General features: G+C 45.9%; 1 protein-coding gene across 1 annotated transcript in view; it reads left to right on the forward strand.

The window, feature by feature from the left end:
- LOXL2 (lysyl oxidase like 2) overlaps nt 1-22228 on the forward strand; it is a 361884-nt gene that overhangs the window by 150470 nt on the left and 189186 nt on the right. The window lies entirely within an intron of this gene.

Below are 22228 nucleotides of genomic sequence, written 5' to 3' on the forward strand. Positions count from 1 at the left end.
GATCATTTTCCGCATCATCTTTTATCTTGTCCCTTATCAAGGATAGTAAGGTGAACTCTCTTGTGCATTATCGATATTTTCATAATATGTCAGAGCACTCTGTTTGACCTAGGACCGTAGAGACAGCATGCCCAATTCTATGATAATCTACTCCCTTGCCATGTCAGGTGGAAGACCATGCACGATTCCAGTTATGGCTCTCTTTATGCTTTTGCTAGTTTAGAATCCCAAATGCACAAAGTTCTAAGCCAAAAAGCCAAAAAAATAGAGTTGGCATTGCATTCATTTTCCAGGCCCACGAACTGAAGTCCCACTACCGAAGTCCCAGTAAGTCGAAACCTGTCGATGTTCTGACATATTGTGTGCTCCTACATTCCAGTTCCTCCCAGAAGCCATCCTATTCCAGGTTATAATTAATATTCACACTAATATATTCAGGATCTTTAACCACTTCAGAGGCAGTGCCGTTAATATACCGATAATTCTTAGGGTATTTTTTTCTTCTTCTGAATACATCATTTTCACTTCATTCAGATGAATTTCTAACTTCAGCGCAGCTTTATATTCATGTGAGTGATGGTTCCGCTGAAGACATATAGAAATGGCATTGTAAACTATGGTATACCAGAGGACCGAGGTTCGTGCTACACAATTACTGTTCAGCAGAGCACCCAGGGCCCAACGAACTCTGCCCTGGTAAATGACAGAGGACTCAGCCAAGGGCAAGTTAGAACTGTCCTTAATTTTCCATAACAGGCAGGGATCATACAGGAAAGCAATTCTCCAGCAATCACAACTCCTGAACCCCTGTCAGGAGTTTTGCCTAGCAAATGTCATCATGACTCAGACCTAAGACCTCACACTGTCGGGTGGCTGGGATGGTAGTGCCTATAGACGGCACCTATAGAGGTTAGCTGACTGGTCCTTGCGTGTCAGGTGGTCTCGCCTGAGACTTCCCCAAAAACTATATATTACATTGTTGCAGAGTCACAGGAATACCATTGGCCCTTGCTCTTTGCCATCCAACCCAGAATTTGTGTTGCCTGATTGGCTGGAGCGGGTCTCCTCAGGCCTGGGACCCAGCTCTGTTCTCAGCACTCCGAGTACCTTCTAAAGGTGATGAGAAGACTATGGGCCTCATTACGACCCTGGCGCTGACGCAATGAAGGGAGCCAGTACGGGACCGGCCCCCTTCATTGTGTCAGGGCCGATTACGAGGTTCCCTTCGCCGGACCCGGATTAGACGCCTGGTGAAACCAGGCGTCTTTTCCGGGTCCCGTGAGGGGAACAGGGAGGTAGCAATGGGACACTCATAATGTGCCCGTTGTTACCTCCCTCCCCATTCCCATTGAGCCCTATGGGGGCTCAAATGGGAATGGGGAATGGTTCCTGCAAGGAGGACTTACCGGGTCCTCCTATGTCAGAGTAACCCAGTAAGTCCCCATTGCAGGAACCCGGTAAAGGAGGCCGGTTTGGAGCCAGCCATGGAGCTAATAACTGCATGGCTACCTCCAAACTCGTAATGAGGCCCTATGTGTCCCCATTTTTGCCACCTAGCCTGAGAGAGCCTGAGAGAGTGCCTGCAGGTTACAATGTTGTTGGACAACACATGTATTAGTTCTTGTCTTCTTTGCTGGGAAATGCTCCTCTTCCCACCGCAGGTAAATGGCTATTGTTCAGCTCGGCTGCACCACGTGGGTGAGGACTGCAAAACTGAGCTTTTTGGTCTGCAATTAGTGAGGATTTATTCTGCTCTTTTTGCAGGTGGCTCCCTGTCCCTAGAGCTAGGAATGTTCTGCTCGCCTCCGCCCTTGGATGCGAGCACCACTTCTGAGCAGCGCGCTGTAAAATCAGTTTTGCTTCATAACTTATTATGAGGCTTGTGGCTTCATGTAACACTATAATAGTTATGTTATGATTTCTCTATGTCTATATTGTACTATTTTCCTTAGAGGTTAGTGGTGCTTGGCTCTTCCAGGTTCCTCAGACGTCCCTGTAGTTCCATATGGTCAGTTGCAATAAGCGGCTTGCAAGCTTGCTCTGCATCTCTTACTTTCTTGCGTTTCTGCATTTGGCTAATGAAAGAAAATGAGAGGCTTTAGACAGTATGTATATGTATCTATAGAACTGTGCATGCATGTTCTTCGTGTGTGCACCTGTCTGCCCGTGTAACTTCGTGCATGGATGCGAGTTTACTTCGTGGCTAACGTTACTATGTCGTGGTGTCTCTAATGACGTCAGCATAGCTGGATATTTATCATTAGTCAACCAGGTCCAGTGTTGAGGCACCTGTATCTGCGAAGACGTCAGCTGGATAAGGTTTGAACGGCTCTCTAAAAGAATATCTTCTCACATATGTGGAAGTTACTGGCCCTCTTGCAGGCTGGCCAAACAGTGACTGGCATCTCTCATTTCTTAGTCTTCGGGCTGTCATGCATATAGGGGTGACAAGGGGCATTCCAGGGACCCTCTCTTCAGCATTAAAAAAGAAGTTGGTCATCAGTGTAACTAACCAGCGACTATGGGCATATCCTAGCTTGAGCAGAAACAAACGACCCTAGGTACCGGTGTCTTGGCTGCATGCAAAATATAAGTTAAAGTTGGAGCCAGGCGTCACCTTTGTTTTGAGTCTCAAGATGTAAAAATGCCAGCCGTGTTCCTGAATGGATGGCTCACAAGTAAAGCAGTGGCCTCTGACATGTGGTCAGCTTGTACTTCCCGAGTGTGAATCCCGCAACAGGTCCGACTTACCCTTCCATACTTTCCAGGTTGATAAATGGAGTAACATAATATGGGATAGTAATAACACATGTTAATACTGCACTTAGAAGCAGGAGGAATTTATCATAAAGCTCTACATAAGAACACACATTATTATTATTCATTTTAATGTTATGGTATAATATTACAAGCTTCTTTAAGACACCTTCTGGTAAACGCGTCACCCACTTTCTTCCATCAGATGTGCTGCTTTACTCTATCAAAGTATGCATGAAGTCTGTAAAGGCCTCATACAATGGGCCTCATTATAAGTTTGCGGGTCCGGTAACAACTTTACCAGTAAGTCTGCCGGTTCCGTTGTTACCAGACTGGCAAACTATGAGGTCTGCTTGCGGGTGCCTTTTCGCCCGCCTGGTCTAACCTGGCGGGCGGAACGGCACCCGCTAGCAGACCATGTTGGATGCACCGAATGGTGCCGGTGCATCCGACCTTCCCATTCCTATTGAGCCCTCTCAGGCTCAAATGGGAATGGGGAGTAATGCATTCCGGCGCCTGGTAATGGGGAAATACAGGGTCCGTCAGGGTCGTAATGGCCCTGTATTTCCGCATTGCTAGGTGCCGGAAAAATCTGCAAGTTTGGCGGCAGCCTGGTGGGCGGAACGGCAGCCGCGATCAGATCATGTTGGATGCACCGGCACCATTCACGAATAGGGCCGGTGCATCCGACCTCCCCATTCCTATTGAGCCCTCTCTGGCACAAATGGGAATGGGAGTAATGCATTCCGGCGGTTGGTAATGGGGAAATACAGGCTCCGCAAGGGTTGTAATGGCCCTGTATTTCCCCATTGCCAGGTGCAGGAAACATTCGCAAGTTTGGCGGCAGCCTGGCGGGCGGAACGGCACCCGCGAACAGACCATGTCGGATGCACCGGCACCATTCACGAATGGTGCCGGTGCATCCGACCTCCCCATTCCCATTGAGCTCTCTCGGGCTCAAATGGGAATGGGGAGTAATGCATTCTGGCGCCTGGTAATGGGGAAATACAGGCTCCGCAAGGGTTCAAGGGTTGTAATGGCTCTGTATTTCCCCATTGCCAGGTGCCGGAAAAATCTGCAAGTTTGGCGGCAGCCTGGCGGGCGGAACGGCACCCGCGAACAGATCATGTCGGATGCACCGCCACCATTCACGAATAGTGCCGGTGCATCCGACCTCCCCATTCCTATTGAGCCCTCTCTGGCACAAATGGGAATGGGGAGTAATGCATTCCGGCGCCTGGCAATGGGGAAATACAGGGTCCGCTAGGGTCGTAATGGCCCTGTATTTCCCCATTGCCAGGTGCAGGAAACATTTGCAAGTTCGGCGGCAGCCTGCCGGTTTTACCAGCAAGGCTACAGACAAACTTGTAATGAGGCCCAATGACATGCTCTATGCCCCTTCAGCTAAACCGTCAGAGCGTTGGCCGTTGTCCAGAGTCTTGGCCTAGACCCTGCCTGGCAGCAGGCAGCACCTTCTTTTCCTCTGCAGACCTCTTACTAAGTTTCATAGCCCTGACTCTGAAGAAGGCTGACTTGCCAGTCCCTTGACATCCAGTGTAGAATAGGTACTTGTTGCGACCTCGTGCAGAGTGTGTTCTGCCATGCACGGGCCAACGCACTATCCATTGTATCGCCTTTCGGTCTAGTGAGTGAGCGCCTTTGGTCAGTTATGCCGTTGATTAGGCATTTCAGTGAGGACAAGTGCACAGCGTAACAAATTTGGCTAGACAGAAGAAACGAGGCACAGGGAAACTAACAGCCTAGTTACAGGCTTTGTGGGACTAGTAGGGCTAACACCAGCAAAGTGAATTATTGTTGCCACTGGTGATAGCTGGTAAATCGCCAAAATCCCCACTTGATCATATATTTTGGTTAGTCCCCATTCTGAAGTCCTATGGAGTTATTACTGCCGGTGGTAATACTGGCATTTGTCTGGAGGTATTAGGTGCATTCATATGCTGATGGTATTACCACATTTTTCTTAGTTACCACCTATTTTAAGGGGCGGCCTAGCTGATTTGCTGAGGATTCACAGCATGTTTATCTTAAGGCGAGTTAGAACCTGGGTTTCCTCTGCCAAAGTCAGAGACTTCACTTCTAGACCCATTTCCTTCTTCAAAGCGTCTTGAACATACCTGTGAGATCGAAAATACAGAATCTTTCCTGATCTGAAATCTTAATGTGTGGGTTTGGGGTCCCTTACTGGCACAGAGAAGGCCTTGCTAGGAAAGCCATTGCTATCGGAGATGGACTGGTCTGTAGGGAAATGGGAAGGTTTTTCAGCAGACTCTTGAGCCGGAGTCAGAGTGGTGTCGCAGTGGCCCCAAAGACAAAGCTTTCTGGGCAAAAAAATCCTTTATTTTAACAAAGCTTGGCGAGTCATTGGGCGGCCTCCTCGTCTGTTGATCTGAACGACCCTACTGCATCCACCAAAACGATTCTCGTTGCATAATGGACAATTACTTGTGCATGGAAAGCCTTACGCTGATAGGCAACTCTCCTCCTTTCTGTGAGATCTTCTGTGCTCTGCTTGGAACTGCTATGCTGGGTGCAGTACCCTTGCCTCCTAAGGAGAGCTTCTCCCTTATAGGGCACAGTTTTAGAGTAGTCTGGGCACGACACTACATTTCTTAACGGTGCACACCTGCAGCACCCGTGGACCCCCTTCATATGTGCTTGGAGACCATTTGCAGCATGAAGAACTATATCAGCAGGCGGGGGTGGGGGGGTGACCCAGAGACGTAGCCAGCATTGGCTAACAAGTGGGGCCTGAAGCTAATGTAGTTGGGCCCTCAGCAGCGACATTAACATCTGTAAATGTCCACACAGCGCTGCTGAGTGGGCATTTTCAGATTTTGTGGGGGCCTTGCCCTCTCAGGCCTTGCCCTGTCTACGCCTCTGGGGTGACCTTGCAGCCCAAGGCTTTTGGGGCGACATATGACCTAGTCCTGTTTTTCTCCTTTCTACATGGGTCATGCAATCTTTATTATCTTAGGAATCGGCATCCGGTCCCAAAGGCCTGACAGGCTTCCTTAGGTCTGCAAAGGAAATTCTGGGATTGGGCATGGTAACATGATGTGCCAGACCATGGTGGCAGAGGTATACTCCTGCCTTAGTCAGCCTCAGCTGGCACCTTTTCATCCTGCATATCTGCTGTATACATTACAGGTGTCTTATGCCTTTCTCTGTTGGGATGCATGATAACTATATATCCGGTGTCGGACCATCCCTGTGCTCATTTTACAGTCCAATATAACTATCAACTCCTGCAACGTGATATATATTGCAACATGAGTAATATATAACATGTTCCCTTTGACTTCCATGGAAAAGGATGCCCTTATTGCCACATGAGTAATATATAACATGTTCCCTTTGACCTCCATGGAAAAGGATGCCCTTATTGCAACATGAGTAACATATAACATGTTCCCTTTGACTTCCATGGAAAAGGATGCCCTTATTGCAACATGAGTAACATATAACATGTTCCCTTTGACTTCCATGGAAAAGGATGCCCTTATTGCATCACGAGCACCCTATTTCTTTGGATCTCAATTGTGGGCTGATGTTCAGAATACTTTGTGGTGTAGTAAATTGCGGCGTGCAAAGGGAGGTTTCTCCACGGTGCATGGCTTTACAGACAATCTGGAGCACAGCTGTGCACACTGCTGTTCTGCATTTTGGCCATGGCATCATGGCAGAATAGTGCTCCCCCTGCCCCCCCCCCCCAGCTCTCTGTCATCATATACAGGGTGGAATCCAGTCCTTGAGTTATAGAGGAAGGGGAGATGTGTAGGCACCCCCGAGCATGTGTGCCTTCTTGGATCACATGCACTGCTTGTGGGAATGACGGCCTCTGCCTCCATTGCCAAGGGCAGGCTCTACATCTGTGAGCCCTGGGGCGAGTTTCGGGGGAAGAAGGCCATTCCCTCTTCCGAGGCTCCAGAAAATAATTGCACTCCATCACCCAATGTGTTCCCCGTGCCCCCTGCAGTACCCTGTGTGTGGAAGTCCCATGGATCTATCCATCCATCTTTGCTTTCTGCCAAAGACCCCTTATGTGAGGGTGCATACTGTGGGTGAGCCACGCGGTAACCTTATTTTTCACACTCTGCGTGATGGAGGCCCAGCACACATGGGATCAGCTACCAGAGAGAGCAGGGGACCCGTGCTTTACCAGAGCTATTCCCGGTTTCCACGCTAATGCTGCTGGAACAATGGCGCCTCAGAAGGAATGACAAAAGAACCCTGTGGCTCCTTGTTTAGTGCCACAACCGCTGCACCACAAATGGCCCTGAATGGCATTTGCACAGGGGAAGCACCTTTTTACATTCTGGTCCCTTTTTGGAAAAGGTTTAGGAAGCAGATAAGCACTTTATAAATTGCGCATAACAGAAAAATGTTCCTCCTCCTGTGGTAGGTGCCTCATTCGGAATTTAGTCTCGAAACCAATACATTTAGGTTTTCGCAAGTTATTATTAAATCCTTCCAATGTTTTTAAACGGCCTGTTCTTGTTTGCACATGTACCTGCTGACCAGATCTCCATATCTCTTGCCTGTAGGAAATGAGCCATGTCAGTGAGTCTGTTTTAGAGAAAATGTATTCGTGTTTCGATCCAATTTTTTAAACTTCAGGCCTGATGAATGTCCTACTTTGCTCCCATTTATGGCATCCCTTAAAATTATGCAACACAGCGCATTCACTTCCCACAGATTCAATGTAATGTTGAGGACCATTTTGGAAGCTCTGCCTTTTCTCTGCCAAATGAGTTTGCCATGTGGATTTTGGAGTGCCTCCACCTCCTCTTCAGTTTCCTTCCTCTCTCACCCTACTTCGCTTGCCATACAACGCTGTGACCTCTTGACACTATGCTCACTGACATCCTATATCCCAACAGTCACGTGATTAACCGACAGGCTGGATTTGGGGGTGATATCTATTCCACAAACACCAACAAGCCTCAGTGTTTTAAGGGAACCCGTGAGCACACCTCACGCCCATCATACAACTGCACACCTACTAATGGTCCCTACTATTTGAGTACCAACATTCTGCCACCTAGCTTTATTCCAGCATATTGCGGTCTGGCATGGGCTTAATCCTACTCACCCTACTTGCCACTAGCCAGTTCATTTCAGTTTACACACTCACATGCAAGCTTAAGCAAGCTCTGTTCCATGTTCATGCCTCATCTATAAATTCACGATCATTTTGTCTGTAATTGCTCCCACTTTACCATCCTACTGCGGCCTGCTCCTCTCCTCTTCGCCTGAGTCTGGATATCCCGGACTGGGGGACAATTCACCAACCTGGGGACAAGTCTCGGTGCTGGGAGACTTCTATGCATAAACCGGTGCAGTAAAGGGCCTCATTACGAGTTGGCTGGTACACAGTAAAAGTGTCGGTAATATGGTGTTAATCCCCCATTCCAATGGCTGAAAGGGGGTGGGAAGAAGGGGCGGGGATGGCGTTGGGGGAGCCGGCCGTCAGGCAGCATGTAACGCAGGCTTGCACCAGCGGTTCAAGCACGCATTCCTGGCCATCTGATTGGCTGGCTCCCCCTGCCGCAGGACTAATAACGTTTACTAGTACTTTTATAGGACCGGCAACTACAACTTTGCTGGTAGGGGCTGAGGATTTACCTCCAGCTGAGAGCTGGAGGTATAGCTGACCCCTACCGGCAGAAAACAGTCTTTATTACTGTCATGGCGGTAATTGCAGCAAAATCCCTGCATGGAGTCTCATGGGACTGCATGGAATGGGGATTTACCGTCCTTACCGGCACTTGTAATCTGCCGGTAATTCCGGCAGACCAAGCGCAGGTAACAGCAATTTAGTTTGGTGATATTCCGGTGGATTTACCGCCAGAATACCGGCAAACTTGTACTGACGCCCTATGTACGTTGCATTTACTTCCGAGCTAGAAGTGGTGTTAAGGAATTGAATTATTGAAACTGTGTTTCCTATGCCATACATTTCATATTCCGACTGGCCAGAGCCAGGCTGAGATCATCCCTTTGGCGCGCTCATGTATCATTTATGCAAGCGAAAAAGGAAGGGAGGAGGGGGATTCCTGGGCCTTGATGGAAGGGGCTTACCCACAGACTCCAGCTCATGTGGGAAATGGCTCCCATCTGTGCCTTTGCCCGCTTGCTTCAGCAGATTTCCAAGCCTGTCAGACTCCTAGGTCCTTGATTTCCCGAGGACATATAAACATGTACTTTTGACGAGCTGGCCGTCACGTACAGTGGGGGAAAATGCGCAACCCACTCCGGCTCTGACTCACAGCATAGCCGGCTGCCAAGTAAGGGAGCTCGGAGCTGGAACAGAATCCTATTAAAGGGGGAAAAGGCAAGGAACGTGTTGAAACAAAATCGAGTTTTTTTTCAAATGCTGTTTTAAATAATGAGCTTGTAAACTACTGGGAGATGGTAATCAGAAGCAGGTTGGCTTCAGCCCGTAGCTGTAAGAGGTAGCCTGAAAGGAGTCTCGTGTTGTGCCTTGATGCCATAGATGTAAGCGGTGCCCTCGACGGAGTCTCGCGAGATCATGACTGACACGTGACTGAAGAGCCAGCATGAAGCTGAATCTTCTTGCAGGGTGTTCGGCCCAACGTGTTCACATCCCACGTTCAGTCAGCTCAAGTTTCACTTGAATAGGTGCACTGAAGGATGCAGCACCTCATGAGAGCCCATTTTCTCACCCCTCGGCTCACACTGCCTAAAAAAGCCTGCCACCATGCTAGAGTTGGCCAGTTTGTGGGGCCAAAGTGGGTCAGGTTGGATAGGTTAGTAAACTCTGTGGCTAGTAGGTATGGCCACCGTTGCTGGTCTAATGTGCTTCAAATAGTATTTTTGCCACACATTTTTACCAAACATGGCCTCAAATTACTACTCTGACGGTTTGTAGAGAAAAGCAATGAACACTTTCCTATGGGTGCTTGTAATGTTTCTGTCCCATTCTGACACTGCACACCTTCCTCTAATATGAGGCCAGCATTGACGTTGGGATGGACGTTTTTAGGGCCAATACGGCCTCCCCGCCCCCAAAACCTACAGCTAGTAGCATGCTACTTTGCTGCATCTAACTGAATTATTGCAGTTTTTATTGCTATTTTTGTGACGCAGTATCGGTTAGAACAAATTTGTGGAAATCGAAAGGTGAATGCAATGTTCACAATGGCCAGTCTATGACTCATCAGTTTTCAACTGATCCTCCATCTTGGAGATAAACCTTCTCTGTTCATATATCATCTTTCTTCTGTTCCAGTCCCATCATGTCGTTAGCCCTTCAGCTCATAAACATTGAGCCCTGTCGATGCTGAGTGTTGCTCACGCTGAGGAGAGGAATCAGTCATGCCAACACTGGGGATCGAGGGATAACTGAATGTCGCAATGGGTATTTTATTTTTGGTTTGGGCCATTAGGTGGCGCTTTACTGTCATCTATAAGCCGCAACTATTGCATTAGATCACTGATGGAGGGAAATGACATACGAGGAAGTTCACAAAGCTTGTCGTGTTTGGTTATTTTCCCACGCATTGACTGCCAATCGCCATGCTATTCCCTATGACCATTCCCACCCGGTTCCTGTCCCTCCCTACCCAAAACACGCTGCCCCATGGGAACTCTTTGAGCTTGCTTTATTCAAGCCTTTCCATCAAACTTTGGACTCAAAGTGCCTGCCAGTGTTTTCTCAAAGCATTCTCTGAGAGTCAATGGGCCTCATTAGGAGTGCAGTGGTAAGGGGTTAACGGCGTCGGTAAGTATGCTGGTGCCGTTAACCCCTTACCGCCGCATTCCTAGGTCCCTTAGCAGGTCCCGCTAAGGATGGCTGGTTTTACCAGCTGCCCTTAGCGGGATCCACTAAGGGGCCAGGGAGCTAATAATGGGCCCGTTATTAGCCCCCTCCCCATTCCCATTGAGCCCTATGGTGTAATGAAAATACTTAACCAGGTCTGTCTTCAGCCACGTGATTTATAAACAGTATGCATGTCCTTTGCGGAAGTCCTGTTAAAAACATGCATTGGCAAAGAAAACAGTTTTAGCTCATGTCAATTAGGCATTTGCCAGGAACTGCTATTAGATGCCCAGGTTCTCGCACCGTTATGCTCCTTCTACCATCCATAGCCAGTTAATACCACTATGGATGTGCCTGGCAAGTGCCTTTGCAATGCCTACACAAAAGCATAAACTATTTGCATTGCCAATGCTTGTTAAAGTAGCCTTCACGCTTGACAATGCCAATAGTTTGGGCTTTAGTGTAGGCATGGGAAAGGCACTTGCCAGGTACTACCATTGTGGAATGAACTGGCTATTTATGGTAGTAGGTGCAAAATGGTGTGATGACCTGTGCATCTAATAGCATTGCCTAATCCTAATACTTATACACAAGCAAAACTGTTGGCTTTGCCTGTGCTAGTTTTTAACAGGACTTTGGTGAAGGGCATGCATAGTGCTTATAAATCAAGTGGCCGAAGACAGACCTTGTTAAGAAATTTGTATTACACCAGTAGCGCATTTACAACTCCAATTAAGTCATTAACTCTCAGGTTTGCCTGTGAAGGGGATATTTGTATTTTACTCACCCTTTCAAAGGATTCGAACCTGGGCCCTGCTTGGAACAATCTATTGTCACATCTTGCTGAGCTATCTTGCAGGTACTGTATTACGTTTGGCCTGCTTAGGACAGAACACCTATTGCCACATCACCACATAGCTCTGCACCACAGTGATCAGTGTTTGTCTTCTGGATTAAAGCATGATTAACCTGAAATTGCTGCAGGCACAGCTGTTTGCTCTTATGTGGTCATGCTAGCCTAAAATGGTGCAGCTAGTCTGGACTTGTTTTCTTATTCTGGTATGGCATTTGTATTGGCATGAAGGAAAAGGCAAATATAATGAGTGTTCTGATGGGGCCATACTGGCCTACATTTGTGCAGCCAGCCTCATCAAGGGTAAAGCCAACATGATGAGAGTTCACGATTACACTTTTCATGTGGTTTTACCGCCCTATATTGGTGCAGCCACTCTGGACATGTTTTCTTACTTTGGCATGGCCTTTTTATTTAATGGGGATCAAGTATAAAGCCAATATGGTGTGTTCATTTGGCACTTACTTGGCTGTTCTGACCTAAAATGATGCAGCCAACCTGGGTATATTTTCTTACACTTACTCTGGCATGGCATATTTTCACTCGCATCAAGCATAAAGCCAGCATGATGAGTTTAGTTTTTTTACATGGCCACTGAGGTATATTGCGGCAGCCATTCTGGACAGGACTTTTTACTGTCGCATAGCATGTTCTACTTGTATCAAGGGTAATGGCAACAAAGTGGGTGTTCTTACATGGCTGTAGTGGCCTATATTGATGCAACCAGCCTGGACATATTTTGTTAACGTGTCATGACTTTTTTACTGGCATGAAGGGTAAAGCCAACATGATGAGTGTTCTTACATGGCCATACTGGTCTTTATTGGTGCAGCCAGTGTGGGCATATTTCTTTATTGTAACATGTTACTCATATCAAGGGTAATGGCAACATGATGAATAGTCTTACATGGCCACATTGGCCAGCATTGTTGCAGCTAGTCTAGACATATTTTCCTACTGTGACACAGTAGTTCTACTGCCATTAAGTGTAAAGCCAACATAATAAGTGTTCTTACATAGCTGTACTGGCCTACATTGGGGCAGTCACTGTAGACATGTTTTTAGTGTGCATGGCATTTTGTATTGGTTGGCATCAAGGGTAAAGCCAGCATGGTTAGTGTTCTTGTGTGTCTGGGCTCACCTACATTGCGGCAGCCAGCTTGGATATTTTCTTATTGTGGCATGGCATTTGCTACTGGCATCAAGGGAAAAGCAAACATGATGGTTTTCTTACATGGGCATATTGTCCTATGTTGGGCAGTCAGCCTGGGTATATTTGTGGACTGTGGCACAGCATTTATTTATTGGGCATCAAGGGTAAAGTCAACATGATGAATGGTCTTATGTGGCCAGACTGGCACAACACGTAGTTTTGGCATGTTTGCTTACTGTGGCATGGCATTTTGTTCCTAGAATGAAAGATAAAGCCAATATGATACATTTTGTGACATGGCCATACTGGCCTATATTGAGGAAGTCAGTCTGAACATATTTTCTTACTGTGGAATTGCATTTTTTACTAGCAAAGCCAACAGTAGTAGGTTCTTCTATGGTAATAGCGGCATATATTGGTGCAGTCAGCTTGGATATGTATGGGTAAATCCTGTATGAAAATGTGTTTTACTCTAGCATAGGTTGTGAGGAAAAGCATCACGTAAAGTGTTGGAAAATGCTCATGTGCACTACGGGTGACCTGCATCAACGGGATTGTTTTTATATGTTACAATACAAAACAGATTGCAAATTGTGAGTTTTTTTTTACAAATCTTTTGCAGAAAATGTGCTGCAAAAATGCACCATTTTAACTCATGGTTATATTGTTTCTCGGGACAAGTAGCCGTCTCCCTCAAAGCCCGATTGGTTGGTTTGAGCTCCTCTGTTACTCCCCTTATTTGTCGTAGGAAACATTTATGCCTCTCCAATGAAAAAAAAATCACCAGCCACTGGTACAGAAAACATAAATGTTCAAAGCGTTATTGGATAGAAAGCCAGGACTACATAATGATGACTCTGTTGCAGGGGTAAAGTACTAAAAATTAAAGTGGGGGGACTCATCAACAAACTCAATGGGAAGTGACATTGCCAGAAATTAGCATATCAAGGTGAAATATGCACATTTCATTAAATTGGCTTTGCATAGCCACCCAAATTGCACAGAATTAATGGCATTTGCCTTTCATAAAATCAACACACACACAAAACCAAGAGAGGGTATTTTCTTCTAATAGTGTTTTTGAAAACGGTAAAATAGTGTATGCTTTAAACTCCAAGAAACAATACAAATATTTTCCCTGGCACTTGCCGTACCGAAATGGAACATTTCACCTTTAGTTGCTTGCTATTTTTCATCAGGTTATAGTGCAGTGGTGAAGTGTCTGGGCTGCAAACCTGACGACTGTGGTTCAATCCCAGAAGTCGGCAGGACATTCAATGTTTCTCATTTTAGCTGGGGGCTGGGGGGTGGAGGGGGCGGGGGACTGAGTCCACCCTCTGAAAAAAGTGGGGAGACTCCGTCCACCCGCTTGTACCCCCGACTTTAGCCCTGCTATGTTGACATGTGGTCAGATGGCGCCTGTGCAACTTATTTTATTTTGAATTTGCCTTATGTTACTTTTGAAAATATGTTTGTTGCAACGATGAACTAATAACGTTGAGATCTGTTGCAAACCTAATGGTCACTTGGCAGTAGCTGTGTTATGAATGGACGCTCTATGTAGCGCCTATTCCTAGCTCACAGAGACGGTCCAACCAAGAGCTATGTGGTGATCCCAATAATGCGGTTCATGCAGACTAATAAAAAGTAACCGGGGCTTCAACAGACATAACTGGGAATAATTGAGGGAGGAAATTGACACGTCAGAAATGTGAGAAGTTAGTATAATTATCAAAGGTCAACTTGCAACTGTGTGAATTCCCGTAGACCTCCTCAAAACTAAGACGCCATTTTAAGCTGCAGACATTCATTGATATGGCGTTTTCACTGTTTTCCAGTTTCATTCACATTTCGTGGCAGCGTCTTCGCCGCAGCAGCTGTTACTGGCAGACTTGTTACCCAGTTCAAACCCTTTACTGCGGCAAAAATAAACCCTTACATGACGCAAATATCTTTTCAGACTTCACACAGAAGCGTCTGGGCGTGAAACAAATCCAGCACTGTACCATTTTGAGCAGCAAACACAGAATACCTTCTTTAGCTAAGAACCCACCAACTGCCACACTCCCAAACCTTTGGTGGGGCCCCAGAGACAAACAGGCCCAAAACACCTTCCCAAATGGAAAACCAGGCCTAGGGATTTTACCTTCAAAACAACCCCAAAATGCCCTGTGTAACTAATCTCACACAGGATCCGTGACTGTTTCAAACCAAAACAGGTCTAAATATGTTCAAAGTGATCCGAGGCCAAAGACACCGTCCAGAGCTAATCCCAAAGCTTAGAAGAGACACGAAATACTCTGCAGAACTAAACTGGACCAGACACACAAGACTAAACCACGCGCAACCAGGCAGACCCGCAACATGCCAGGCCGCACACAAAACAACTGAGAAATGGGTCTTCAACTCTTACTGTGATGCACCCTTTAAATGATTTCCTGTGAGAACCATTTCATCATTGGTGCTAATTTGATATTATGGAGGGAAGAAATCCCTTTTCATACATTTGGTTTAAACTCCTTGAACTCTCTTGCGCATCACTAATCTGTATTGTATTAGTTATTATTCCCTTCCATTCTTCCAAAATGTATGCACCAAATAGGTTCTTTACCCAATTCCCTCTTCGAAGGGGTCCAGGTTCTAACAAATAGGCTAATTAAACCAATAAGGCATTTTAGTCAAGACGGGGGCTTTCCCTTCTTCTCTTCTAGCAATAATTTACAGCGAGATATGAATTTGTAACGAGGTCCATGTTTTATATGCCTGGTGCATTGTTCAAAGAAGTGGCCCCGACGGAAGAGCCTAAAATGGTCCCCTTTGTCTTTTGTAGGATTGATGTCAACTTAATGAATTTTGTGTATTGTTTATCAACATTTTTAGACTCAAGGGAGCCGAGTAGGCAGCCGGTGGTAATGTGGAGGCCCACCTTGGTGGTGACCACTTCTCCAAATAAACAACCCCTCTCTAAAAGGTTTCGGATCACCCTGCATCCTGATACATATAAAGGGCAGTTCCCGACACCCCATTTAGCACAGCGTGCTGTAATACTCTATTTTACACATAATTGCAGGGCCCATATCGGATATGTACTGGAAATGTTATCAAATTCTTTCAATTCTACTAGTGAGCTCTCTTTCTCGATCTTCGTTTAATTTAATAAGACATTTAGGCCAGTAAAAGCGAGGTCCACCACATCAATTCCACTATCATAGATGTACGCTGGCTGGCTGCAATTCCCTCACTAAATACTAGACTCACTGTATCATTAACAACAACATCGAACACCAGAAGCAGGACTATCTAGGAGCGAGCGAAATACTCTCCCTGCGGTCGTCCTCCCACCACCTGTTACTCAAGCTTGGCAGGACTGAAATTTGCCAAAGAAAAATCGAGAGGACCGAAAAACTGGAATTTCGTTCACTGTGTAACCAACCTATCAGCCCACAGCACCAAAACTCAGCCCTCGTTTTAGATCACGAGAAAGGAGCTCAAAATGTTGCCTTCTCCCAAGACCTCATTGACACGTTCTGCACCACACACCCTGGCCCCTGTGCACAGCCAACCTTCACGCCGTCCAGCCATAATGTACCTCTGCATTAGTTCACCTGTTTCTTACCCCTTGAGCTATGAAAATGTCATTGTGTGAGTCTGCAACTGCGTACATCTTGGCATACAACCTGATAGCTACAAAGTGCTGTGGGGCAAGTTGGAACTAAACCTCTACAATATAAATAAGACCAATAAAAGAAAATAAATATTTAAAACAATCTGCAGAGGGCGTATGCCTTCTCTTCACTCAATATCCAGTAAATAGTTCCCTCTGGTCCCCCCACACCCCTTGTCCTCGTCAATCACAGCAAAAGATCCAATAGTGGAGGGCATCTGGGAAGCAGGTCCAGTGTCCCTGGGCCATCGGGATCACTCTGGCGTATAACAGAAATGTCCCCGCTGGCATATTGCCCCTCTCTTCTATATCCTGCAAGCTAGCATCGTCCGTGCACTTTGCACATTTAATCAGACTGATATAACTCTGACCCGTGTGAAAGAAGTATGCTTACCTGGGAAAATGCCTTTCCTATCTGCGGCCATTGCCCACCCGCCCAAACCCTTATCTGCCCTTTCCCACCCTCCCGATGGAATGTGCACTTTGAAAAGCCTGGGGATGAAAAGGCAGGCGATGAAAGGACGTTGTACCCGGTATATATACTCCATCAAAGGAATACCTTTGGCGAAGTAGTCTTACCTGTGACATACTCACCAAGGCATCCACTTTAGGGATGATGTATCATGTTATGGCAGTGGAGAAATTAAGAGCGCTTTTCCCGATCCTTGTGTCGGGGATATCATCTTACTCACCACACATCTATTGACGCTCGACAGGTCAGAATCCTGAGCTACGTCTGCTTCCTTACGCCAACAGTAGGACGCCAGGATTGCTGATCCCTGGCTCCCAACGCCTGTCATAGCAGAGGTGTGAGTTTCCCAAGATGACAGCATGAACCAATGCGTGCAAAGATTTGAAAGCATTTTGTGGGGTTGCAATTTCCTGTGGTTCAATACTCTGAGTTAAACATTCATGCTCCAGTCCTAGGAGTTTTACAGGGCTACAATCACAGACTTGAATCTAATAAGGTCTATCCTCATTAATACCATTAGGAGGGTAAATAGAGTAAGGCACCTTATCATCTTCATGCCTGGTCTATTGTAAATTTTCAATTGACATAGCATGAAAATTTAAAATCTAAATATGAGATCATAAAACATCCAACATCTAATTCTGGACTAAATTGAATAGACAATAAAGACAGAAAAGCTGAAATATACTTAAAAGAGTAAAGATGAAATCATAAGAAAATAAATCGAAAAGTATTGGTGGGTCGTTGTTGTGTGTCGTGTTTGTTCGTAGGTGGAGTTGAACATTTGAATTATTTATAAAATGTAAATTTCTTGATGATAAAAGTTCAGACTGAATATTGCATGCGTTTCTTAGGTGAACACGGAGTGTTAATGCTTGATCCGAGCTTATGCCGAGTGTGCTGTTATTTAAAGCGCTAGTTGGGTGCTGGGCGTTTCCTTGCCTTGCATTGGGAGCTTCACATAGAAACGCCGCTAATCTCAGGGAGGCCGCAATAGAGCTGCACCCTGAGGATTTTCCTATAGTTGTCCTGAGTGTCACTGTGTGTGCTCTTGTGTCAGTTAGACTTATGAGTGTGTTTCTTCTTTGGCTGACCAGCAGCAGCAAGGAACTCACTGGATTGTCCTGGCATGGCATGTACGCGTGCATGCTTGATGTGGCTTTGACACCTGCGTGCAATTAACAGGAACTAAATGCAATGTTATGTGTACCCCTTGGTGAGCTTGGCTTGTAAACTGACATTGTTCGAGGCTTAGGTTCTTGATATAGGGTTTCACTGTAAGCCACATGGCTTCTGTTATGGGGGCACTGGGTCTCATAAGTGTGTAATTAACTGAAAAATCTGCAGGGGGTAAAAGCATCCGTATTATGAGAAGCAGTCTAATTGGCTGGTCAGAATGTAATACTCATTCCAGTTTTCCTGTAGGTCACAGGACTGCAACCTTAGGTTCTCAAGATGTTTTGGACTACATCTCCCATCGGTTTTAGCCAACATAGTAAATGGTGAGGGATCATGGGAATTGTAGTCAACAGCATCTGGAGAGCCTAAGGTTGCAGACCCCTGTTATCAGTCTTTTGCCACTTCTCTGAATGTGTGTCTCTGAGTTGCCAATGTGGTGAACACCTAACGACTGAGAATTCCAGTAAAATGACAAACCATTTCAATCCAGCGCAGGTCGCAGGTACCCAATGCCATTGACTGGCCACTGCACCTCCTAGCTTGTTCTGAACCAGAAATCTACATCTGAAAGTGCGGTCAAGTCATTTCATTAAAAGATTGGGATTGGCGTTGGCTCACCAACAGTGGCAGTCAATTCAGAATGGCTTGATGTCTTGCAGTGCTTAGTTCAATTTTTATTTGCGGAGTCCCTGCACTTTCCTTTGCTTGGCTTCCGGTTTGCTAATGTGCGTCACAATAAATTAAAAAGAAGACAAGTAATCATCATTTTTACGTGTATTCCACTAATGACAGGATTTCTTTCCCCAAAAAAACAAAAACGTTTTTTAACGATCATTGTATCCCTTCCGCAGACCTAACTAAAAGCAGCTTTGGAACTGTAATTTGTTTTTGTTCTAGGGTCTGCCATGGTCTGTCTTTAATTCCTCCAGGCCAATCCATCAAGCGGCCTCTGTATCCTGGGGCTTACCCCTCCCTCTGACCAGTGCGGAGTTACGAGCTGCATCTGGGCCCAGGGATCGCTACTGGCGATGTCCAGAACGTATCAGACACGTAGTATGGTTCCTATTGACCTCTATTACTAACCTGATTTGTAGTTTGAGGCCAGTGGTCAAAGTGAGTGAGAACTGTCGGGAGCGGTGTTCCACTATTTGCATTTTTTACTGTTAACAGCTCCACTAATTTTTGCCACCCTTTTCAACATTCTGGAACTGTTCTTTGTGAAGTTAAAGAACACCTCCCCATCTTACCACCGGATATCAGTTACAGATAAACTGAAATCTGTTTCAACTCAATTGGCTGACAACCAGCATGGCTGCAACCCTCGAAACATGTGTTGCACATTGCTCCCTTCCTTCCTGCTCTGTCCCCCGCCCGAGTCGTGGTTCCACTACTTTTTCTGGTACACTTCTATCACTGTTTGAGGCGTACCCAGGGCTATTTCCACATCAATTCCCGTGCTCTTGGCTGACCCCGGAAAGGCTAATCGCTTGGTAAATTGAGACGAATAAGTCATTAGAACCCGAGACAGTAGAATGCAGGTGGTGCTAGAAGGGTCGCTTTGAGTCTATCTCATTGTGGTGGCATGCTCTGATTGGTTGCGAGGCAGGGTTAGGTGATTTGGTCCGTTGACGAATGGAGTAAATGGCAATTCGGTGATACACAGCTTGTGATTTTGGGCTATGGACATTAGGCCAGCTGGAGCATGTGTTCCGCGACCAGGTGCTCATGTTCAGTGGGCATTTAGACCCCAGCCTGGTCAGATCATTGCAGTCGTCGACACTGAGGTCTTCTATTTGAGGGTTTTTAGCACTCTGTAGTCACCTCTGTCTGCTCCAGATCTGGAATCACTGATCCATACCTTTATGTTGACATGTTGGCACCATTGGAAATGCCTGTATTAAAGGTTCGGCATCGGTCTGACTAGGAAGTACCGGCGAGGGCAAAATATAAGGTCTCATTGAAGTCAAGACGCCTCTCTCTTCCTGTGTATGACCCTCATCTTAATAAATATGTGCTGGTTACCAGGGATCCCCACTTCAATGGCCTTTAATGTTTTTCAGGGTGTTCAGCCTGTGGGTTCTAAGCCTTGTTTGGTTTCTGAGAGGACCAGTTGATACAGCCTTGAATCCCAAGGGGGCAGGTATACGTCACTGGTAATGGGGGCCCACCTCCATTTCGCAAGGTTGAATCCTCACAATGACTCAGCCCATCATCCTTCTGGGATTGACAAGTTGAGTACTATTTCATTAGGTGATACTAGCACCTATAATTACAGTGCTTAGAAGTGGAAGGAATCTGGCATGCAGAGGTCTATAAATAAATTATGATTTTGGCACTATGGAACTCACTCACACCTTATTAAATGCACCCAGAGTCTCACAATCCTCTGACTTAACTTCATGAAATCCTTTGATTTCCTTGGAAGGTGTGTCGGCTTCCCCTAAAGAGAGGTTAAGAAGTCCAGTGAGGAGGTACCTGGTCATTGCATCTAATGCCATTCCATCAAATTTTTTCCATCTAAAAAATGTGCATCGAATGCATGTTTTTTGGGGGTAAAGGGCTTATTTTTGCCCAGGAGGATTTTAAAGGGTAAAAAACAGGGATTTGGGGGGTCCTCCCCTAAATTTTTTTTTTTTAAAAAATGCATTCAATGCAAATTTTTTAGATGGATACAATTCGATGCAAATGCATTTAGATGCAAGGAATTCGATGCAATGACCATAAACCGAGTGAGGAGTCTAGAAGGAATCATTTTTGTCTTGCCATGAGCCTTTCTCCGGTGGCATTGAGAGAAGTCATTGAGATTCTCACATAGTTTAGACGTCACCCCTTCCCTTTCCGCCTTTACTTGAGATTATTGATGTAGATAACTGTTCATGTTACGTTCTGGGTTTGGCGGTATTTCTCGCGGACATACCCATACACCCAGTTACTGTTACCACCCCTAAATCTGGCAGTAAACCTGCCAGATTTGGTGTAAGGCAATGGCAGAGTTGTTCCAGGGTTTTGAAGTCCAGAGGACTATATGGAGATTTTGGAGGAATTACCCAACCAGTATTTCTGCCACAGTAATTATTCCAGTCTTTTGGAGGTAAAGCAGAGGACATTTCTCCTGGCGGTATTTCCTTCACTTTAGTACTAAAGTTGTAATTTGGTGGTGCAGTTAAAGTGGCTATAACTCTGTCACTGACACTTTTCCCCTTGAACCACCCAACTAAGAATGTGGCCCGTTATCCAATACCAGCTCATTTTATTGTTTTCCAAAACATTTCCAGTAAAAAACAGAACATATTCTCTGCCTTCTGTTAGTCCCATGCCTCCTCTGTGAAATGTATGAATTATATGCGCGGTATGACACCCATCTGGTTCCCATTGACCAAGCGCCATCCCCTCGCCAGATCAAAACACCCTTGCCATTTGGCTAGGCCATTCGTTTTGGAACTTGCAAATCCACTACACTTCTGCACCCCTCCTTTTCTGGTAAATTGGTTCAGGCCCCTAAGCTCCACCTCTCCATTGTGAGGCCTACCGCAGACCAGCCTCATAAAGAAAAAGCAGTGCACTGAGCAGAGCCCAGGAGGAGCTGTCGAGCACATTAAGTGCCAATCACAATATAGTTGGCGCGGTTATGCTCTACTGGAAAAGAGAGGCGAGTATGAAACCTAGGACCCGCCAGGCAAAACCTGGAAACTAAGCCACTATTGCCATCTTTAAGAATCATTACAAGAGATATTTTGGACTGCTCTTCATATTGTCTCGGGAGGATAGCTCAGGGGCAACGTGCTCGCCTTAGAATCAAGAGGAAACAGAACAACACAGGCTCGATCCCTGGGTCCGCGCTTAGAAACCTCTGTGTATTAAGTGTGTTATGAATAACTTATCATATCAACCTAAATCTTTTTCTATACCGGTCACATGACCCTCTAAATTAAACATGCATCAAGGATCCCAAATATTGACTGGTAAAACCTTAGGCCCAAAGTTGCAAATGAGGAGAAGAAAAAAGAGAGCGTGTACAGCTTATCAGCACAGAAGATCTCAAGTTAGCTACTTCTCATGTCCGCGTAGGGTCATCCGCCTGTGGCTCTTCAGATATTATTTGACTACCACTTCCATGCTCACTCACAACTGACTATGCTGGCTAGGGAAGATAGGAGATGTAGTCCAAAACATCTGGGGAGCCAAAGGTTGAAGACCCCCTAGTTCATGTCCTGTTAAGCGCATGCACTGCCTTTAGAAAGAGAGAAGCAAAATTACAAGTACCAAAATGAAAACATAAAAACAGGACTGGATTTACAACTCTCGCCTGAAACCTTGAGATCTCTGCAAGGCCTTAACATGGCAAC

This window comes from Ambystoma mexicanum, chromosome 10, assembly GCF_040938575.1.
Source record: "Ambystoma mexicanum isolate Mex_15411 chromosome 10, UKY_AmexF1_1, whole genome shotgun sequence".
Taxonomy (NCBI): domain Eukaryota; kingdom Metazoa; phylum Chordata; class Amphibia; order Caudata; family Ambystomatidae; genus Ambystoma; species Ambystoma mexicanum.